General features: G+C 32.7%; 1 protein-coding gene across 7 annotated transcripts in view; it reads right to left on the bottom strand.

The window, feature by feature from the left end:
* Positions 1 to 4,587, bottom strand: part of LOC121119572 (signal transducer and activator of transcription 5B) — a 104,179-nt gene extending 99,592 nt beyond the window's left edge. For 5 of the 7 annotated variants that reach the window (XR_011781009.1, XR_011781013.1, XM_071889771.1 and 2 more), the window contains exon 1: positions 4,321 to 4,504. The gene's annotated coding sequence lies outside the window, so the exon portion shown is untranslated. Of the gene's footprint in view, positions 1 to 4,320 lie in introns of all 7 variants that reach the window. The other 2 variants (XM_040714270.2, XM_071889767.1) reach the window with 1 other exon arrangement.
* Positions 4,588 to 7,856: the final 3,269 nt, after the last annotated feature.

Consider the following 7,856-nt stretch of genomic DNA (forward strand, 5'->3'; position numbering starts at 1 on the left):
TTGTTTTCTTTATAAGCCCAGACGTGGTCAATGTAGATATTTTAGAATTTTTGTCTGTTTTTTGTTTTATTTGAAAGTTAAAAAACTACAAAATAGTATAAAACCCAACTTCTGGCCCAGAATCGATCAACCAGAAACCTATACAAAGGGAGTTCCCAATTGTGACTCTGTAAAAAGTAACTTCAATAATAAATAAAATATTTGCAAGATATTTAAAATATTATGTTAAGTAAAAAGTTGTGAGAGTTTTTAGTTAGATGACTTTAGTGAGCTATATCTCAAGATTAATACATTGCATTAAAAAAGAAAAAGCTTAAAGTAAACTTAAAAGTTCAGCCTAAACTTGCAAAAAAATACAATTTTGTGTTTGGTAAAACCACTTGTGTGATACAGCGTTTCAAAATGGAAATAAAAAAGAGAAAATTAGAGACATTCTTCAATATCACTATGACAAGATGAGAAGGCGGTAGTTGTCCAAAAAAAATTGTAGTAGAGTAAGGAATGCAAAGGCAAAACGGTGGCTCCTACGATTCCGTTATGGTAATATAGACGTAGAAAATATCGATAAAATAATAAAAATCGTCAAGTTGGCATTTGAGCCTTATTCCATAGCCCAAGAACTGAAGCTTACCCAAAAACCGATAGGACCATCTAAATCGGATTTTCCTAACTATGTTAATTTTATTGTCAAAATGAAGCAAAAAAACGTTCAGATTTTTTTTCTCCACATATTACAATAGGGTTCCACAGTAATGGAACGATTGTGGAAATCATTGATATACGACAATGTATCCTGAAGAAAAGTTATAGAATGGATCAAAATCATTTTTTCAAAATATATTACTTTGATACAATACTGAGGGAATGCATGCAGTGGCCTGGAGTGTCCACACTTGTGTAATATTTTATTACTTGGTTTTATACGGTTTTTTTTTTTTAATTAATTTTTGTCCCCTAAAAATAAGGATAAGACAATATTTGAGTTCTTTATTAATATTGGAATCAACTGAGGAAATTTACATAACATAGTACAGATATATTGTTTAGGGTTTCTGTTAAACATTTGTGTAATGTAATTGCTTTATTTTAAATAAAACTAAGTTCAAACTGTTAGACTTATGCTAAATATTTCAATTATTTAAATGCTTAACTAATATATGTCAGTATGGATCATGCATATATATATATTAAAAAATCAAGCTACAGGTCAAAGCACTCGTAGTTTTTGTTTTTTAATTTTCCATTAGTATTTTTCAGAATAAATTTGATCGTAAAACTCATATTAGAAGACGTTTTTCAAGGCCATTGCATTTTGATAAGAATGAAAATTGTAAAAAATTTATTTATAGATTTTTTTCATATAGTATAAAATATTTATATAAAGAAGACAATCTAAACTCAAACTCTTGTCTAGGAACCACGCTAATAAATGCGTATTTTATCCATACATCAACATAATATGTAGAATATACAGGGTTGTTTTTTAAAATTGTCCCATAAATAATTGGTGGCTCCATCCAAAATTTGATTGAAATCTTTCGAAACAATTATTTTAACTATTACAAATATTTAAAAATGAATATATTTAATTTGGCTACTTTTGCCCTGTTTTTCAACCAACAAACTCTGCGTTACAACTGGCAAGTACTACATCATTTAAAATTTGTTTCCATTTCTTCTCAATGATGAGAGTATCCTTATTTCTTGAAGGATAAGGATTGACCTCCCCCTCTAACATTCCCTAAATGGAAAATTCCAGGGGATTTAAATCTGGTGAAGAGGAGGCCTCATAGACTTGTCCCAAAAAATGCTGGTTTTTTTTTAATACCAGTTTTGAACTGAATGGGCACCATAAATATGAGTTTTAGAACTTTGTTTTCAAATTTTTGGCTTGAATCAATGCAGTCATATGATTTTGCCAAGACTCTGTCATTTGGCTTGTTGAATTTCTTACTTACATTACATAACTTTTCGTCATAGTAAATAAGAATGAAATTCTTATGTACTGCATGCCAATTGAGCTAAACTTTGCTTCTATCTTTTCTCTTTGTAATGGCGCCCTGTTCAAAAGATGACGATACGGAACTTTGTAAGGGTTGCCCCTAGTGTCATCTTTAACAGTCTTGGTCATAGTGACTATGGTTACATTGTGATCCTGTGCCAGCTTTTGTATGGATCTTCGTGGATTTCACCGAATTTTTTAACAGACAGCCTTGAACAACCTTGGAGTTCTCACGGTTTTGCAATCTTCTGGATTAATTTGGAAGTGTGCTCAGCTTTTAATGGAGCTTTAATCTCTTCCTTTAGGGATTTTTCCATTTTTTGCAAAAATTATATGTTCCGGGGCAATTAGGAAAGCTTATTGTTTTTGTTTACATATATTTAAAAAAAAAATTATATATAATAAAAAAACCTCCCAGACAGTTATTTTATACAATAAAACTCTTTAAAATATGCAACAACTTTAAAAAGAATCCCTGCATAGTCTTACAAAAATCCGATAATTTGTCAAAAAGCACTTCCAATTTACAGCTATTATTCAATGTTTGTAGTGTACATCAAATTCAAATATTCTACATAATTTACACTTTATAACAAATAATAATGAAATGTAACACACTTTCTCAGCATCTTAAATTCATACCATATGACTGAATACTTTGGATAATATTGTTATTTTTCAATCATAAATAGAAAAGAAAATCCAATAGGTACATCAAAAATCAACATTTCGTGACCCACATGCAAAAAACATGTTATCTCTACGAAAGTTTAGACTGCGATATTAAACTTTAAATATTCGGCCGACTATATCATTGCCAATATTGAAGCTAAAAGATTAACATTTTACTATCTAGTAACTAAATAGTCCGTGTTTTATTATTTATGCCTATTACAGATACCAGATTTATAAAATACAATTCCCAGATAGTACATTATTTGTAGGCAATATATCTTCAATTCAGCACTAAACGGTGCTATCTAATTTTGATTGAATTATAAAGTTTTTATTTATGATATACAATACATAAATATGTTATCAAACTAAAAGATAATCAGGTTGATTAAAAATGTCGTTTAAACTACAATGTAAAATGTTGTTATAATTGTATTTGTTAAAACCTAAGCAACAGTATTTTACACGACTGCAGTTAATATTCAGTGTAAAAGAGTCACAATTTCTGTGAAGGAATGCAATGTAGAAAAGATTTTTTAAGCCAAATAGACTGATTTACACTAAATAGATATCATTTTACAGTGAGTATATTGTAGCTTCTGAAATATGGAAAAATATTGACTTTTGGAAAGAAAAAAGATCAAATGCAGCATCAAAATCTTTATCTATATTTAGCCTGAAAAAGTTATAAATCTCTCTCTCTCTCTCTTGTTTTGCCAGCTATTTTGTGTTCACGCTGGGTTTTATGAATTAAATTCAAAACATTTAAGTATCAATATATTCTAATAACAGTTTCTACAAGTTTCTAGTTTTATGACAAAATCTCCAAGACTGTTTCTTGTGAACGTTTAATGATGATCCTCTGACTTTCTTCTATTTCTTGAGTAATCTCTTTCAAATTACTATCTTTTTTAGTCTTGAAACTACATTTTTATTATCTGAAATAAGGCCAGGCCAACTTGTTCATCAGATATATGCCACAGATGGTTCTCAAGCCCATTTCTCATAGACACACTTATGTTTGGATCAATCAGAAGCTACTTTTCCGAATGTTTTCACTGTTACAAGTCATTGGCTGGAGCTTCAACACTGAGTGGAGTGTCGTCTATGTTTTAATTATAAAATTGCTCCAAACTAACCAAATATTTCTACCTAGGCATTCTCCAACCTTTGTAAGTCTGACAACTTTTTGGTAATAGAACCTATAAATATTTACCATCAATCTAGCACGATTAACCGCTCCAGGACCTCGCCAATGAATTTTTGTGTGCTTTCAAGATGTTAGTTCAAAGACTTGTAAGGATAAATTCAGGAAATTAATCAAGTAAGTCAATAATAGATACACGAAATGCAAGCGAATAAGAAGGAAAATGAACGTTAGTAAAAATGCTAAAGGATTTACAAACAATACAATTAACAAATTTTAAGGGATTCAAATAAATATTTAACTCACAAGATATTCTAGAAATATGTTTCTGTAAATATGCTCTATATCTTCTTACTGAAAGGAATACCTTTATATGCTAAGAATTGTTTAAAATGGGGGGAGGTGTAATTGAGGATCTTTGTCTCTCAAATGAAAAAATGACCATGGATTTTATTTGAAACTTTTTTATTTGCATCCACCCTAATGTGAGTCTTACCTTTAATATCCATAGAATTTTTTTAGCAAATGATGATAAAACAACAAATAAAAGGACAACAAATACTTTCTTCACTTTTAATAAAAATAAATATTTGTACAAACGTAGTAATTAGAGTAAACTAATGAAGAAATAATAAGTAATTCACATTGAACTCTCATTCAAATCATAAACACAAATGTATGTTGTGTGTATATCCGTAGAAGAAATAAAAGGAAAAAAATCAAATAAGAGAGACTAAAACTGGATTTTTTGATCGACAATACTGCAGAATTGTCATTTCCCTTGGGCATCATGTAGGCAAAGGACATATTAGGTTTATACTATGGATTATAGCCAAAATGATGATAATGGCTAGAATAATCATTCTCAAGACTACAAATGACTTCTTCCAATTCATCATTTCTACTACAAACATGGGACTGGACGTAGCCTAAAATACATAGAAGAAGTAAAACGAGTGAAGAGAGAGAGAGAGTTATACATAGACTTGAGTTATAAAGGTCATTAACAACATTAAACATGTGTGACTTTTGCAAAGATAAATAATTATGTAATCGATAAAAAGTAGTTTTATGGAGCAAATGACATTAGAAAACGACAAAGAACACGTAAGAGACAATTCCATGTTTGTTTTTTTACAGGTTATTTCTAGCTGACCCGTTTTGTTTTCTTTTTGAATTGGTCATCTGAAGAATGCATTTTGAAGAATAGCACTTGTCATTATTAAATTACAATTCCTCAGTAGTGAACTTCTACTCTTTAATAAACGCAATTATATTCAAAAACAGACTGAACATTAGTATGTGCTCATAAAAGAAGGAGAAGAACCTTCAAGATTTGTTGCGGTGTTATAATTATAAGTCCTTGTTGAACTTAGAGAAGAATTGGGGATCCACATCAGTGTAATTTTTGTTTATTTCCTTCACTCCCTCCTCCCCTGTCACAGTTGATTGTGTCTGATCTCTTCCAAAACATTCCTCAAAATGGTATTTTACAGGGTGCGTGGACAAAATCTGTCACTTCAAAAAAAAAACACACATCAACAACAAGCTTATTTTATAATATTTCTTGATAAAATAAAAACAAATATCTTTATTAGGATATAAAGCAGCTATCTATTCAATGTAGCCGTCGTTTGCGGCCAAGGCCCGCTCAATGCAGCTACGAAACCGAGAACAGGCATTTTGGATCTGCGCTGCTTCTATCTCACTGAATTTATCCTTGATGCAGGTGATGAGAGACTGCTTGGTGTTATGGGAGGAGTGGTTGGTCATGTTCTCCACATAGGACTAGACAAAGTAGTCCAACGGGTTCAAATCCAGTGAAGAGGGAGGCCAAGCGGAGAAGGGTACGAACGCAAAAGCATTGCTTTTCTTCCATTCTTGCGTCCGCTTAGCTTTGTGGACCGGAGCCGAGTCCTGCTACCACATCCCCGGCCTGTTGCTTATAACAGACTTGATCCATGGCCACACAATGTCCTCCAGGACCTGCAGGTAGATGTCCGTATTCAGTGACCATGACAGTGGCCGGAAACTTGGTCTTCATGACCCTGGGGACGTCTCTGTTGTTCATGGCAATCCAGCGATGGTTCTGGCAGTTGCAGATTTGATCCTGAACAAAAAATTTCTCACCAGAGAAGAACTAAAGCATATTCGGCGACTTTGGGTTCTGCAAGAGGTTCAGCAGCCTAAAGCTTTTGAGCAGCCGCAACCCTTGAGTCTTTTCAGTCAGAAGTTGGGCTGTCTGACGCCTGTAGGACTTGCACCTTAACTCCTTTCTCACACAAGCCCTAACGGTCCACTCAGCCACGCCCAGGTCCCTCGCCATGGCTCTCATGGAACGCTGGGGGTCCTTGTCGATGATGTCCCTGACCTTGTTGATGAAAGTGACCTCCCGGACAATCCTGGTGCTCTTCTCCTCCTTCTTCTTCCTGTCAACAACGTCCATCGGATCCGATGACTCCTCCAGCTGCTTCCTAAGACTTCTGACCGTTCTGACTGGTATTGACAGAAGGCCAGAGATGTCAGTATTGCTTATTTTATGTGATCACTAAGCATAATCTGAATAGAAGCGCACCTACGATCTCTCTCATTGAACATGAAGACTTTTCTTGGGCACTTAAAATGGTGCTATCGCTACAAGTGCTGGACAATAACTGAAGCCTATGCCCCGGGAAAAATTTTAAAACCAAAAACAGACGGATCAGACATCAGCTAATGGAGTAATGCCATCTTTAAAATGTAGTAGATTTTGTCCACGCACACTATTTATGTTATTCATAAAATGATACTTGAATGGGGAAAATATATATCTTTTCTAATTTTATTGAAAAACCTATTATTATACATTGGCGAAGTACACATTTTTTTCGTAGAAATAACCTGTTTTATCAAAAAAAGGGCAGTATAGTATCCCATACTATATATACACATTGAGTTATTGTATCCAAGGTACCATGTCTCTAAGGGTCTCAGGTCTAGTTTTTTGTTTTTTTAGTCGGCATGATTTTTACCTCTGAACCTGAACATGTTTTGAGTTTTGTGGGACTGATGTCCTTATCTGATTTTTTAATCAATTATAATTTCTAATGATGTTCTTCTAATGTGGGAGGAAACAAACTATACATATATATACTATTAGCTTGCAAAAAAATGCACAATCTCACTAGTATTTAAAAACAGGAATATCTAGTTTTGAACTTGGCTTTGCATGAGATTTATACGTCAAAAATATTTGGAATATCATACTTATAAAATTGGAGGTGAATTAAGTTAGGGGCTGCGCAATAGGTGGACCATGTCCACCCCACTTTCTGCTAATTTATAATTATAGTATGTTATGTTTATCCTGTGAATTTTGTAGCCGGCCAGCTATTTTGAAATTGCTAACTTGAAGAATGCATTTTCTTTTCTTCAGCTGTTGTCATTATTATTCAACTTCTGAGTAGTGAACCTCCTTTCCTACTACTACATTCAATTACATTCTAAATCCGATTGAATATTTGTTTGTGCACAAAATAACAACAACACGTAGAGTATTTTTTAAAACTAGTTGTGGAAGTATAATTGTAAGTCATTGTTGGACTCAGAGTATAATTGGGGAGGCACATCGTAAAAATTCTTGCCAATGTCCTTATGTATTTCATTTTCCCCCTCCTTCCTTGGCGTACCTGATCTCCTCCAAAATATTATTCAGATTGTCAGGGTTACCATCATAATTTTTGGTTTCTTTTTCTAACATCTCTATTATAAACACAATTTTCATATAATCACCCTAATTTTTAAATGTAGATACTTCTGGTTTCTGCATCTGTTGAGATGTAATAAATTATCATATGTAGTACTCAATATAATTCCATGAAACAATATTGAAGGGTGGAGCTTTTTTTTTTTTTTAATTTTAGAAATGTTGAGCTCAGATTGATTTTTGTTTTAATGCGAAAAACATTGCAAATAAATTTTGAACCGTTTTAAAAAATATTTAGAGGTAGCTCAATGGCTCCAAAGTTTTGAAATTTTGAATTTTTTTTTTGC

The sequence above is a fragment of the Lepeophtheirus salmonis genome, chromosome 6 (genome assembly GCF_016086655.4).
Source record: "Lepeophtheirus salmonis chromosome 6, UVic_Lsal_1.4, whole genome shotgun sequence".
Taxonomy (NCBI): domain Eukaryota; kingdom Metazoa; phylum Arthropoda; class Copepoda; order Siphonostomatoida; family Caligidae; genus Lepeophtheirus; species Lepeophtheirus salmonis.